Source organism: Colius striatus, chromosome Z, assembly GCF_028858725.1.
Source record: "Colius striatus isolate bColStr4 chromosome Z, bColStr4.1.hap1, whole genome shotgun sequence".
NCBI classification, from domain to species: domain Eukaryota; kingdom Metazoa; phylum Chordata; class Aves; order Coliiformes; family Coliidae; genus Colius; species Colius striatus.
In genome coordinates, this window is record NC_084790.1 from 6,255,635 (window position 1) to 6,270,642 (window position 15,008).

A 15,008-nucleotide genomic window follows, 5' to 3' on the forward strand; every position below is an offset into this window, starting at 1 on the left:
AGGCCTTATCTTTACTTTGCTATACATTAGGCCCTACCCTCCCTGGAAAAGATTCCTGAGGACAGGCACCACTTGCTGAATGAGCAGAAAAAGGGTGGAGTGCTGAAACTCCAGAGACAAGTCTTTGTTCGGAGTGTTCATTAGATAATGGCAGTTGCACTCACAAAACCATAGTTATAAACAGCGCAAAAGGAAGTGACTTTGGTCAAAAAGCTAAGTTTTCACCCCTGACTTGCGTGATGTCAGAATTTCACCAGTTCTCCAGTTACCGGATGATCTCTGAGAGCAAATGAGATCCAAATACAGCCTTAAAAAAAAAAAAAAAGCCAGAGAGGGAGGGAAAAAAAGCATAACACACAGCCACATCTGCCTGGTCATCTGCTGCTTTATCACCTCTGAAGGCAGAACACAAGTCATCCCTGTTGCTAAATCATTACAAATCAGCTATAACAGTATCACAACCAAGTTCCACAATTAACTGCTCCTTCAGCATATCAATCCATTAAGCTCCACACATCTGTGCTATCTTGGCAGTGTGGCTACAGAAAAAAAAAACCAAACACTCTATCCATCCCTCCCACACCAAAAAACATGCTGCCCATAGCTCATCTCTGACAGTGGCTGGCAGCAGACTCCTCGGGAAGCAAAAGCAAGCACCCAAGGATCCCAGTCCCATCGGCAGATCAGAGGTTCACCCAGCTCTGCCTTTGCAGCCTCTGAAAGGACTCCGCTTCTTCCCTCCCCCCCCTTCGCCAATTTAAAAGGCTGCTGACTTTCCAATTAAAGAAATAATATAATCCGATTGAATGGCACTGCTACTCGCCCCGTTCCCGTGCCAGAACGAAAATCGAAGGGGACTACGCTGGAGCGTCAGAGGTTCCTCCACGAAAACAAAGGCTATAAAAAGGACAAATACGGTTTTAAAGAGAGAACACTTCTGCACAAACAGATCCCCAGATTCATAACTACAGCAGAGGTTTAGTCACGCACAGACGGACACGTAACACCCTAACTGTCCCTCCACAGTGCCTTCTATCTTTGTCGTCAGCGGGACCATACCACCACCCAGGTGCTCTCCTACTTTCCTACCTCTGAGGAACGGGCTTTTGCCTCACCTTATTTTTAGAGGCACAAATCACACTGTATGCAACACATGACATGATGTAACCACGAGCACAGGCAAGGCCCAAGCCAATTCAAAATATAATGGTCAGGCAAAACAAACAAAAAACCCTGCAGTTCCTCCCATATCCTGACCGGTTGCGTGGAAAACTACAGTTTGTCATTCAAGTGCATTTTACATAACAGGCAATACAATCTATACGGTGTCTGCGTTTTCATCCACCTGTACACACATTTAATCAGTGGAGAGATGACACCTCGGCTTGCAGGGCACCTTATTTTCTTGTAGAAAAATAAGGCTAGTTTCCAACGAATTTGGCTGCCGTATTTTCCCTTTTACCTGACCGCCACAAAGATAGCGAATTTCTCTGTAATCAAGCACTGGAAGATGCTAATCCCGTGATGGAAGTAAACACACGTACCAATCACAGAAAGCACTTCAGGACAGCCGTACTCCTCCAGCTTGTTTTTAGAAAAATAATGCTGGATCGGCAGGGCCGGTGCGGGAGGGGGGAAAAAAAGGGAACAAAATTAAAAAATAAGCAGCCGGAAAATAAATACAGGAAAACGGCTAAAGAGCTCAAACCCGCACGAAAAATCACGCTACTGTACACCCCGAGAGAAGGGGAAAGCGCACCCTGACACATCCACGGCTCCCGCACGCAGACACCGGTGACAGCGCCGGAAGCCCACCGGGATTACCGGAGACCGCTATGTTCGTATTTTCCATGCGGACCGGGGGCCGGAGGAGCTGCTCCCCTCCACGCGTTTTGCAACCTCGAGGTTATGCAATTTATTTTTTTTTTTTCCTGTTTACTTTTAAAACTTCTTGTGTGCCCCCACCCCACCACCAACACCCCCCCCGCGGGTCACGGAACGGCGATTCCTGCCGCGCCTTCCCTTTCCCTCCCCGGGGGAAACGGGGCCGCCGGCCACGTGAAGGGCCCCGTCCCGGTCCGGCGGGACCCCACCGCCCACCCGGGCGCCTCCAGGACGGAGATTTGTTTAAAGTGGCGCCGTCCCCCCCCAACCCCCCCCGCGCCCGAGGGAGCCGCAGCACCGGGGGCGGCGGGAACAAGGTGGGGGGGGGGGGAGAAGGGGGGGAGAGGTGGCGGGTGAGCCCGCCCCCGGTTCCCCCGCCGCGACCCCCGCACTTTCCCCGGCACGGTGAAGGGTGGGGGTGGCGGGGGAGCCGCCTCCCGCCCGGCGGAGAAGTTGGGGCGCGGCGGCCGCCCCGCAGCGGGGCCCGGCGGGGCGCGGCGGCGGTAACAAAGGGGCGGCGGGGGAGGCGCGGGGCGGCGGGCGCGGAGCGGCGCGGGGCGAGCGACACCTACCACGTGACGAGCGGCGAGCGCGGTCCGGGCGGGCTCGGCCCCCCACAAAATGGGCGCAGTTTGCAAACAAGCCCCGGCCGAGGGGCAGCCGCGGCGCCGCAACCGGGGCGGGCGCCGCCAGCCCCGGCCGCAGCCCCGGCGCCCCCCCCCGCCCGCTCGGGTCCGCCCCGGCGGCAGGGGGGATGGGCTCGCCCGTCTCCCTCGGCGGGCGCAGAGCGGCGGCCGCAGTCCGGGCTGGGGTGGGCGCGGGGGGGGGCGGGGGGGGGGGAGCGGCCCCCCCACCCCCGGTTCGGAGCGCTGGGCGGCGGCGAGGCGGGCCCGGCGAGCGGCAGGGCGCGGCGGAGCGGGCGCTGCGGCGCTTTTCTTGTCCCCCCGCTCCCCCCCGCTCCGGGCGAGCGCGGCGGCGGCGCGGCTCGGAAAATGGCGGCCGGGCTCCTTCTCTGCCCTCCCCCTCCCGTCAGCCGGAGAATGCACCGGGGGGGGGGGGGGGGGGGGCGGGGGGGGAGGTGGAGCGCCGCAGCGCCTCCGCCGGCCACCGCGAGTAGCGCGGCCGCCGGCCGCCGGCAGCCAGGGGGCCCCGCCGAGCTCCCGCCGCGCCGAGCAGCTGCAGTGCGGGCCGGGAGCCGCCGCCGGCAGGGGGCGGGCGCGGGGGCGGGGCGGACACGCCGCCTATTGTCCGGCCGCCGCCTTCGCCGCTGCGGGCGGCCGCTCCTCTGCCGCCCGCCGCCAGGGGGCGCGCGGTGCCGCGCCACGGCGGCGTTCCGCGGGCGCGCGCGGGGCATGCCGGGAGCAGTAGTCCGACACGGCGGGGCCGTCCCGCCGCGGGGCTCGGCCGGGCCGCCGCTGCCCGCCTCCGGCCGCTCGCCCCTCAGCGCGGCGCGGGGCAAGGCACCTCTCTCCCCGCAGCGCTGTCCGTTTCCAGCACTTCCTCCACACACGCAGTTTCCGAGCAGGCCCAGAGCCTGCTCCCTGCAGGAAAACTTTCCCCGTGCCAGCGGTTTCCCTCCCAACAGCCCGCCCCCGGTGTTGTGCCTCCACCTGCAGCCACCGCAGCTCGTCCCCGCCTCACCCCACGTTCCGCCCCGCCAGGCTCTTCACCTCTATTCGTAAGATTCCTGCCTGAAAACTCCCCTAAAGTTCCCCCATCCTTAGCACCCCAAACGCCGACATCAAGGCAGCTCCAAGGGAGCACCCAAACCCGCGCGGCCGCGTCCCGCCGTGGCAGCCCCTCCCAGGCGAACGGAGATCCGCAGCCCCCCAGGGCAAGAGCCCCCAGCTGCTGTTCTAGCAAACGCTGTAAACGGACACAGGGTTAGAAACCTGCGACCTGCAGCCAAGCAGAAGGCGGCTTCTCTTACAGCTATAAGGCTACTTTCACTCCCTCCTCGATGAACCGTCTCGCTATGTGCACAGGGCACACCCAGAGAAGAAAATAATCTGTTTGGGACAACAGAAGCCATTTCACCTCTTTGACCTTCATTTTTGCCATTTGCATGAGGCTGACACTGACCCGTCACAGCTGGAGCCAACACACGCACGTTCACCTGACACACTTGGGGTGCCACACAACAGCTCAGTATTGCTGCCAGGCAAAGGCACTCTACCCCCTCAGACGGGCCTACATGTCCATTTTGATTTGGTACCTATTGCAGGCAGCACACCACCTTCCCTAGCTATGCTGCCTCTACAGAGGGAATGCAGTTATGCCAATGAGAAAGTGCTTTATACCATGATTTGTCTGTAAAGGGAAAAAAAAACCTACGGCAGCACATGCTGTTTGTTAGGCATCAGCAGAGAAGAGAATTTGCCCTAGGGAGTTGGGTTTAAAGGAAAAAAATAAAAGCTGTACAGTTCCGACTGCAGAATTAAGTAAGACCTACAAATACTGTTTCTGTAGCCAGTATGGGCAGTCCTGATCTGGATTATACAGCACATGCAGACAGATTTCTTACCTCCTCTTGCTTCAAATCCCACTGCCATAAAAGGAGAAAAGCAATGCTTCCCCTCCCTTAAAAAAGATTTGGAGATACGGAGTCGAAATGCTACTATTTAAATCAAATATATTGCTGAACAAGCCATGCCATGGAACTGCCCTTACAGCTGTTCTTTAATGGATCGGGAAATCTATGGGTAACACATTCCACCACTGTTTTCTCAAGGCCTGTGCTCACAGCCAAAAACTACCCCAGAGGCCAGATACCAACTGTGTCTCTGCTGATCAACTCAAACGCACAAAACTCCCTCCAAGGACAGCAGAGAGAGCAGTGCTTTAGCAGGAAGCTGCAGACCACCAGCTGTGCTAGTGTGCAATGCCCTTCCTTGCAGACACAGTCCTCGCCTCTTTGATGACCATTCCCCATCCCAATGCACCAGCTACCCAATCTCAGCAATCTCATGCAGAACCTTGAAAAATGAGTCTAGGGACCTTGAACTGGGTTTTAAGTCAATGATGAAACAGTGCCAAGGAGGACACCAGGACAGAGCGCTATCGGCAACCTCATAGCCAGCACGGAGCAGTGTCACAGAGAATACAGTATGTTCTGCAGACTAACAGTGATTCTGAAGTCAGTCATGTGATGAACTCAGAGAGTGGCTCCATGCTTCCTCCTGATCTGTTTCTGCCCACCATTTCTGGATGGCTCTTTAGGAAGCCAGGACATGGGACCCTACAACAGCACATTGTTTTTTTAAATGTACCTAGAATTCAGTTCAGGTAAAAAGCAGAAGTAGCAACACTTGCATTTATAACCTGGCACAGAAGAGGGAGGGAAATCCTTTGTGCAGGAAGTTTAAAGTATTTCTGATCTTTTGTTCCTCCTGTGGTGCATAAGTTTCTGGCAGCTGAGACAAGCCTAACCAAGAGCCAAGATCTACAGCCCAAGAATCTGGAAGATCTGTATCTTCCTGAAGCCCAGCCTTATCTACAGATTTCATTGGTGAACCCGAGTTGGAGATGATGTAGCAAAAATTGCTGTGCGGTCTAAAATAACACAACTGACATATCCCTTTTTATAGCTCTTCCAGTCTTCATTTTCCATTCACAACATTGCTGCAACATCTCATCCAGGTCACCTTGCTACCCCTGTACTAGCTGGCACTCTCACACAGCTTTGTTACGGCCGAGGTGCCCTGCACAAAAAAGAGCAGCTCTCCCCAGCAAATCCACGTTTTCACACCATCGTCCATTAAGACTTTCTTTGAAGTCAAGAACACATAAACCACAGGGTTCAACACATGGCAAGTGTTATGTACTCAGCTGCTCATACCTGATCATTTCCTTGCCTCTCCCACACATGTTCATCATCTCTACCTGTTAATCCTCGTTGTTTTGTTGTACCTGTCTCTGACACTTAACAGACTCTGTAGAGCAAGTAACTGCACAGTTGCATGTAGAGGTATATTAACAAATATGCTCAGACACACAAAGGGTGACTTTTGAGCCTGCAAAGATGTCAAGTCATTTGACAAACATCCTGAAGGCAAAGGAGAGAATGGCCACCAAAGAACACAGGGGGAAGAGTCCCTAGAAATACAGCCACAACTTTTGCATTTTCTTTTGCAACTTCATTAGCTATCCTAACAAAAAGCAGCAAACTCAAACATCAGTGGCCACTGAGGCATCAGAACGTGCAAAACTGTATTTTAAAAGTTAAATACAGATCAGCTGTAGCAACAAGAAGGGACCTTTTCAGCCATCATTGTTCTTCTAATGTTCTTCTTCAACATTAGAGAATAGTAACACTACGAAAGGCAGTGCTTAGTTGTGACAGACATGGCACATCCCAGCCAGCAATTCCAAAAACACTCACTAAAAAGGACAGGAAAAAAGCAAAGTCCTTAAATATCGAGTGGAGCCACATGAAGGTGCACAGTGCAGAGGCTGGTAGAGCTCAGCAACCCCGATACCTCTCCCTGATCATGGAGATCTCTTAACATACCTTAAAGTCAAGCTACAAACCCGGAACTTCCTTGGGTTTAAGTTTTAGTTTCCTTGATGTCAATAGTAAATTGACACACTAAATCACTAAAAATGGCCAAGTGATACACATAAGTAGTAACACTGCTTGCTTGAAAACCCCTTTGGTTATTGACAGAGAATCCTTTGATACAGATAATTGTAATTTTCAGAACAAAACACACTCATTCTCATATTGGAGAATCTATTCTGTAGAACGCCAGGAGAGTTAGTTACACGAATCTGCCATGAACTACATGGCATTTGTTATTACAACTTAGTAATAAGCTACTTTGAATCAATTACACTATCAACTGTGACGTGAATTGAGACCATTTTCACCACAAAATGAGTTTCTATAGTTTCCATAGGGATGAGAGGGTGAGAATGTAAGACTATTTAATGCAGGTAACCAACAAACTCCACCACTGTATTTTTGAGTCCCTGCCAAAAATACTGGTCTCATTATGCCAAAAAGTACTCAAATACTCCACACTGTTGTATCAGACAGACGCACATTGTACAGAAGAGCCTGACTTCCCAAACTCCTCCTGGGAACGTCTGTTTTCACCAGTCTGGGGAACACAGTGTAGTACTTTCTGCAGTACTGAGTACTGCAGAATACTCAGAGTAGTCTGAGTAGCAGGCTGAGTACTCACAATAAAGCACCCTGAATTTTTAAGCTGTTTAATCAACTCACAGGGCGCAAAGTATCCAAATCTACATTTAGTTGTAACCCCAGATCACCTAAGTCCCCAAGAACTGTCAACAACATTACTGTATTGGCTTAGACCCACCCAAGACACGTGTATGAAACTGCACAAGAGGTGCAAGAGTAAGCCTCAGATCCCATCAGTTTTCTAGTGCATTTGCTTAAGAAATACCACGATGGCAGTAACTAAGGCAATACTACTTTATGGAAATCAGTGTGTTTTGTGCAGAGTAACTCTATGATCCCAGACATCCAAGCAATGTGAGCAGTAAAATGAAAATATAAATGAATAAGCAGAAGAAGTAAGGTGACAGTACAGTTTTAAAAGTCACGTTCCTCCCATCTCGGGTCATAGGTAGTTACATCATGGGAGAGGGGGAAAGCAGAGGGGGGGCAAGGAGAAGAAGAGAAAAATAAATGCTATCCTGCGTTAACCATGTAAAATCCTGTGTCTTACAAACTGGTGAGACACAGGCTAATTGAGTTTCAGGGGACAACCCTTTCAAGTCTCAACACTGAAATATACTTTATGGGTTTGGTATAGCCACAGCGCAGACATTTCACACTTGTGTTGGCACTGCTAGGGGTAATGTTCAGTTTCACTGTATGACAGATACATAGATTAAGGAGTGCTCATGTAAATAAAAGATAGAAGAATTAGTTAGGAACCCAGCAACTGTTAACAAGTCTGGGTATGCAGCAGTACAGGGCTGAGACAGAGGCCAGATTTAAACCTGCTGCATAACTTCCTCTGTCTTTGCCAGCTGCAAAGTCTTCATATACTTTCCTTTATCCATGAGCTACAGATAAAGCTCACGGAACACCTTCCTGGATTCTACTTGTATCAAACACTGGACCTGACACTCCGACTCATTAACAGCAAACCTGAGACTTGCCAAGGCCAGCCTTTCATCGCTACTGATGCTGGGATGCGAAAGCTCTCCCTCTGCCACAACCAAGATGAGCACAAGTTTTCAGAGTCTTCGTTTGTTAGTTCATGTTACAGTTGTCTTTTTCACATGGCTTCTCTCAGATCCATTAACTACAGAATTAGTTTCTATTCTGCTGTAGGACACTTGGAACAATTCTACTGCTGTTTAGTTTTCCAGATTCCATGGAAAAAATTATTGCTCTATTGGTAGCTGTACTCTCACACTGAAGCAGCAGTGAAGCCAGACAGAAATATAGCCAATAACCAGGATATTAGGTTATTTACTCTTTTGGTCATGCTCAAGAGTCACCCAGCACCTTGAGATCAGAGCTATGCTCTGAGAGCTTCCATTCCACAGGTAACACAATCTGCAAGTCTCTGAGCCCTGAGTTTCAGGGCTTTACACAAATTCCTCACTCCTGGACAAATCTACCCTTGACAATGCAGGCAGACAGCAGAGATCACACGTGGAAAAATACAAGTCCTTACCTGCTCTCCTTATTAATTATACTTCCTATGACAAGTCCAGCACAGGAGAATTGGTGCCACAGTGAAACGGCCAGGGGAGGAATAAGGCAGCGAGTCCCTCATTCTACCACCACAGCACAGAGGGCTTTGGGGCAGCACAGTCTGCAGATTTTCCTCTGTGCTCAATTGCTGTGAAGGACCAGGCAGAACTTCCTGGAGGGGCTGGACTAGATGATCTCTAAAAGGCCCTTCCAACCCCTACCATTTTGTGACTCCTCTTCCCCAAGGAACCCTCTGAGGAAGGTAGAGAGAGCTTTATAAAACTTGAAGGACATAATGGAGTTGTTCTATGATGTAAAAGCATTGCAGACCATGACAGTAACAATAGGCACTAGAGTCTGTGCGCAGGTCAGGGATGCAGGACACAGAAGCACTCCAGTATGTACTAATCAGAGGTTTAAAGCAATTAGCACAGGAGCAGATGATACACTCAAAAAACGAGGTCCAACTAGATCCTTGCCACACGGGGTGAACGCCTCCAAGAAAAAGCGCTGAGCGGACGTGACAGCCCGACATCCACACGTCCTCCTGGGTACACCCTCCTGCAGTGTGACCTGCTGCCACAGGCACACCTCCTTCCCCTCGCCTCCTGACAGCCTGCAGGAAGCAGCAAGGACCTGTCATAATCCTCCCACATGCCCATCCCTGCTGGAGAAAGCCGGTGCCTTCAGTGCCTTCCCCAGTCCAGAGCCAGGGCTCTCTCTCTCCAGCATCAGGCTGCACAGCACACACACTACCTGCAGCTTCCCCAGCCATCAAGGCAGAGACGACTCTCTCTGCCTGTTTTGCAATGCCTTAAGCACTCTTAAATTTTTTAATCCTCCAAGTTCTCCAGACTCCAAGTTCTCCAGACTGTTTTGTTAGAACACCACTGCTGTGGACCCTCACTGGCTGGCACAGAGCCTGAAACCCAGGGCTGACAACACCCTGGGGCTGCACAAGCACCCACATGGGTGTCAGGCTCCATACAGCCACACACTAAAGCCCGACCTGGCCAATCCATCAGCGTGTGGCACTTTGGAAATCAGGACCAGTCTTCAGAGAAGCTGTCTGCTGACTTCCTACCAGTTTCAGCAGGAGCTGTAGGAAGACATGCTTCCCGGAAATTTAGTGAAAACCTCCAAAAACAATAACAGAGAGTTTTAACTCCTATTTTAAAGCCTACATAACAACTTAATCTAATTATGTGTACAAAGAATAAGAGCCTTTACTGGTGTGTTAGCCAACTAGATCAGATATGAGGGCAAATTTGTCTTAAGGTCAGTGCAGAAGGATTGAACTCTGGTTTTCCCATTACAAGAGAATTAGTCTAAACTGAGACTCCTTATGTGGCCTAAAGTCAGGCTGCTTTGGCTTGAAGATTTCTGAAGAGAGGGAAATATCTTTCTCTTTAGGTTTTGTTCAGCTTCCCAGAACTTGATTGTCATACCTAAGCATTTAGGTACCTGTAATACCATTAGCAAGGTAAGAAGTGACTTTTTAAAGCAAGCATCAGCAAATTCTTGCAGCTCTCCACTCCAGACCCATGAGCACTACAACTGCTGCACACACAGGGAAGCCAGAGGCACAGGCATGTGGGCATGAAAACCCAGGTTTACACCTTTGGTCTTCACAGAACAAAGTCAAGACCATTCCAACAAGTACAGACAGAACTCTTGATATTCTAAGTGCACATAAACCAAGTTATATCAGCAAGTAAGAAGGACTTGATTGATGTGAATGTGGGGTTTAAAGATGTACTCTGTGCGGGGGGGGGGGCAGAAAAGTAGACCTTTCATTTTCTGGGCAAGTCATACCTTGATGTCTCAATGCTGTTGCGTACAAGAGCAAGTAATACCAGGAAGCACGTATGCACGGTCCCAAGGGAAGGCTACACATCCCTTGACAACATACAGGCGTTGGAACTGTTCTGGGCAGAGAAACACCCTGTACAGGCAACAGATGAATTCATATTTACAGCCCTATTTCTAAACCTCCATTTTAAAGCTACACATTCACCAAGAAATGAAGGCTCCAGGCTCATCCTGCACCGTCGGGACCTAGAACACCACCTGCAAACACAACCCAGTGCACCCAACCTGTCCAACACGGCAGCTCACAAAACCCCAAGCTTGGCCCTGCCTGGCAGGAAGAAGGGGAGATCGTACCTTCGTGGGCATCTTGGCCAGCCCCATCCTCTCACCACCTGTGGTCCAGGCGGTCAGCGGGCAGTGCAGGGAGGGCCTCTGCGTGCTTCCAGCCTCCACCGACTTCTAGTAGGTCTGCAAGTTTCTTATTTATTTGAGGAGGTGTAAAAATTCGGACCTGGGGAAAGAAAGGGCTGTCAGCAGAAGGAAAGGGGCGCAGCCCACGGGACTCCGGCTGCTCCATACCCTCCTTTACCTCCATTCCACCCCGGGCCAGCCGGCGGGGACGCGGCCCGGTAGCGCCCGCAGGCTGGGCCAGGGGCGCGGGGGGGGGCGGAGGCTGCCACCCCTGGATCCTTCTGGAAGTCCCCCCAGGCCCCGCATCCCTTCCCCGAGCTAAAATGGAGGCCCCGTGCGGGAGGCCGGGGGGGAGGGGGGGGGGTGTCCCCGCTCCGCACGGAGCCGGCCCGGCCCAGCCCCCCCTGAGCAGCGCGGTGGGGCGGGGTGGAGCTCTCCCCGGGGCCCCGGGCCCGGCGCCCCGACCCGCCCCCCGCCCCTCCATCCTCCGTCGCGAGCCCCGGCCTCTAACTACCCGTAGGGCGGCCGCGGGAGGAGCCGCACGCCTCCCCCAGCCCAGCCCCGCCGCGGCCCGGCTCCCGCGGCCAAGTTGCGGGACGCCTGGAGGCGGGGGCGGGAAGCTGCGCGACTCGAGCTGCCGCGGCCGCCCCGCGCCCCCCGCACCAGCAACACCTCGCCCCGCACCTACCTGCGCCGCTCGGCCAGCCTTGAAGTGGGGACCTTCCGCCCTCCCCCGCCCCCATTGGCTGCGCGCGGGGCATGGGCGCACCCGATTGGGCGCCGCCGCGTCAGTCAGCGCGGGGGGGCGGGGCGGGCGGTGATTGATGCGGTGCCGCCGCTCGCCCCCTGCCCGGCACCCCCCCCCGCCCCGCACGCGCCCCGCACCCCCCGCGGCCTCGGGACCCCCCCCCCGGCCCGCGCTCCCTCGCGCCGCCGCGCCGCCGCCTCCGCAGACTCGGCCCGGGTCGGGCCGGCCCGGCCGGGAGGCCCTGGGCCGCCTCGCGGGGCAGTCCCGGGGTCCGGCCGGGCCGCGGAACCGGGGGGCAGCGGCGGCTCGGAGGGGTGTCCGGCGGGCGGTGGGGCGCGGCTGCCCCGCGGCTGGCACCGCGTTGACCCACGGGGGACGCGGGGGAGTCCCGCAGGCCACAGGCCACTCGCGTCCCGTGTGTGCCTCGGGGTTCCCGGGCCGCAGACACGCCAGTCCCACGGCTGACGCGGGCCCCGGGCCGGCCGGCATCGCTACTCTGCGTCCTCGCAGCCCTGGCCGAGCCTGGGCTGTCCCCGAGCCCCAGCGTGGCCCGCTCGGGCCAAACGATGCGACCCTGCAGCAGCTCCCTCGAGCCCCCTCTGAGCCACCCGCTGCTGAACTCAGGGTCATCTTCAGTGTCACCCTGCTCTCCACCACAAAACACTTCCCTGGGCTTCGCCTTGTGCCTACTCACACGTGGAGACACAACGCTGGTCCTCTTCCTTGAGTCACTTACACTGGTACCTTGGCAGGGGGTCTTTTAGCTTTTATCCCAGGCCTGGGCTGGGTTTAATTCAAATCAAAGGCACGACTTCATGTCTTAATGGCTGAGAAGGCACAGGCTCCTTCACTTTTCGCTGGTGACTTCTGCATGACAAGAGTCGTCGTTTCCCTTTGGGACAGTGGAGCCATGAAGAGGATGAGATGCTCCACACAGGTCAGTGTCACATCTGACACCCACATGCTCAATGCCCCGTTCCTCCCAAGAATCCTCAGGATGTTCTATACCAATCATAAAATATCCCCAACCTCTGACCAAGGGTTGCTTGATGGATCATGGGAGGAAATTCCCACTTCTGAGTCTTTGGGCAAGCCGAGCTGAGCTTTAGCTCTGGTTTCTTGACCTGGCACCTCCCCCAAGTTCAGGTAGGTCCATCCAACTGCCAAGAGACACAGTAAGGCCCCAAGGCCTTACACAGGATGAGGTAAACATTGGTACCTCATCCAGCATGGGGAGGGAGGCAGGAACCTTCCTTCTCTGTCAGAGGACTACCATACAAATGTTACAGGGGCAGTCTTTTCAGCAGGTATTTTCAGTTTTAGGAGCAAAAAGAATTTTTCACCGCCACTGCTGGTGCAGGGAAGAACTTTTGGCCCTACTCAATATAGCTTCCCAGCTCCTCTGTATTTAAAGTTCATAGATGCCTCACACAGAGCAGACACATTCAACGTCTCCTGTGCAGACACCACCTTCCGCCTCTCCTTCCTGGGGGAAGGTGGGTTTTGTATGCTGGTTGCAGCCAGACTATTTTTCCTGGTTATACAGAGGTTATTCAGGAGGCAAGTGCCAGGGACACAGCACTCAGACACAGTTTCTCAACAGATTTAGAAAAGGCAAAGAAGCAGAAAGTGGCAAACTTATTCTGTCTCCTTCAGCTTGCTTTCCAAATGTTCCCACAATAAAGAATGATGTTGCTCTACACATACATGGATACAAATGGGTGGACTTTGGAACAGGAGGAGATTTTTAACCCATAAAAGGTCTGAACGTAAATATTGCAGAAAAGAAGATGTGGTTCCTCTCTGAACACAGTGTTCTGGAGCATTGTGGTTGGAACTGACCTGTGAAAGTAGTTTTCTGATCTGGGAGGCATTTCTGATACTTCCCTTATTGGTACCATTAAGCTATATCAAATCCTTCCCAGTGTTTAAGGGCAAACAAAATATTCTGGGCCAGGACATCAGGTCCCAGATCCAGAGTGGAACAGGTTGGAGCATTAATAGGCAGAAATGCAGGCAGAGCCATGAATGAGATGCAAGGGCAGCAATGGATGCAGAAGCTATCAGTGTTTGCATTAGCCTGTGGTGTGAGGCTGCAGAGGCAGAAGTGGCTGACCCTGCAGAGCATTGCTCCTGCTTAAATGCTGGGGAGCCTAGAAAAGCCTCAAACTAGCCAGGTCCCAGGTGAACATCACAGTTGGCTCTGTACAGGGGACCGTCGCCCTGCAGTGTCTACCCCCCTACTTATCATGAGTCTCACATCTCTGTTGTAGGTGCCTCAGTCTCCTCCATCCTCCTTTGTCCCACTTTGGGGTCTGGCTTTCGCAGCCCACGTCTTTGCTCCAGGACTCCACTCAGCTGGATGTAAGGACAAGGAGGCTGGAGAGGCATTTGCTATCTCAACCCTGTGCTGCAACCCCAAGGAAGGGACTGGGTCCTCTGCTATCCCCATTTTTCTGGTTGGCTGATACCATAGGATTTCAAAGCAAGGAACATCTCCCAGAGTCTACACAGCAGTTGGACTCAAACTGAGAAATCAGATGTTCCACAAATACTGACTTGAAAAGCAGGCAGGCAAAAGAAGCAGAGGAAGTCTTATTCTCCATGTGAATATGATTTTAAGCCTTGCTCCTCTGAGGATCAGGTATCAAGGGCTTCCTGCCTTGGAAACCCTATTCTTTTGTTCCATTAAAAAAAGCCCACAAATCAAAACCAAACCAAGTGCCTGCTCCAGGACCAGGTCATGCTCAGATACAGTCACTAACTTTGACCGAGGGAAACAGGGACATGATGCAGCAACCAACTTATTAATAAGCAACAGAATGAAGCACAAGGCACCATTAAGAAGCTGCAGGTGTTTGTAAAGATCAGGTGCCAAAACCATCCCCAAGCTGGATATCCTGAGATACTAGCAGTTCCGTGTGTTTGCTGCATTGCTGCGATTCAGATGCAGCAAAGGATTGCAGCTTACAAGTCAAACTTTGGTAGTACTTTGCCTTCCTCTGGAGGCATCTAAAGCTCAGCCTACCATTAACAAAGATTCGTTTCACCACTAGGAAGCGCAGCCTAAACCACAGGTATTTGAAACAACACAGAAAAACTGCAAGGGAGACACAGGAAGAACAACGTGTCTCTCTGCCACACGTAAGGCAGGGTAGGAAGTCATCTACAGAGCAGAAAATTGAACTACGTGACTGCATCAATGCTGCAAGTCCAGGATTAAAACAAACATGGGAGAGAAGAAAAAAAAAAAGGGCAGGAAACTAGGTGTAGGAAAGGGTGAAGTTCAGTGTCACTTTCACAGCCAAAAAGTTAGCTCTCAAAAAAAGTGACTGGATTAGGTTAACATAGTGGGCAAAAATGGGTGCTAAAAGCTTGAATCCAAAATGACTGCACATGCAACAAGAGGAACTTCTATGCAGCCGTGACCCTCAGCCTTCCTGGCAAGCTTTCCTTCCACATCTGAAAAGTACA

General features: G+C 52.7%; 1 protein-coding gene across 3 annotated transcripts in view; it reads right to left on the reverse strand.

The window, feature by feature from the left end:
* LOC104558794 (KAT8 regulatory NSL complex subunit 1-like) overlaps window positions 1–10,868 on the reverse strand; it is a 104,386-nt gene extending 93,518 nt beyond the window's left edge. For 2 of the 3 annotated variants that reach the window (XM_062017761.1, XM_062017759.1), the window contains exon 1: window positions 2,457–2,551. The gene's annotated coding sequence lies outside the window, so the exon portion shown is untranslated. Of the gene's footprint in view, window positions 1–2,456; window positions 2,552–10,729 lie in introns of those variants that run through there. The other variant, XM_062017760.1, reaches the window with a different exon arrangement.
* Between the last annotated feature and the right edge of the window lie 4,140 nt (window positions 10,869–15,008).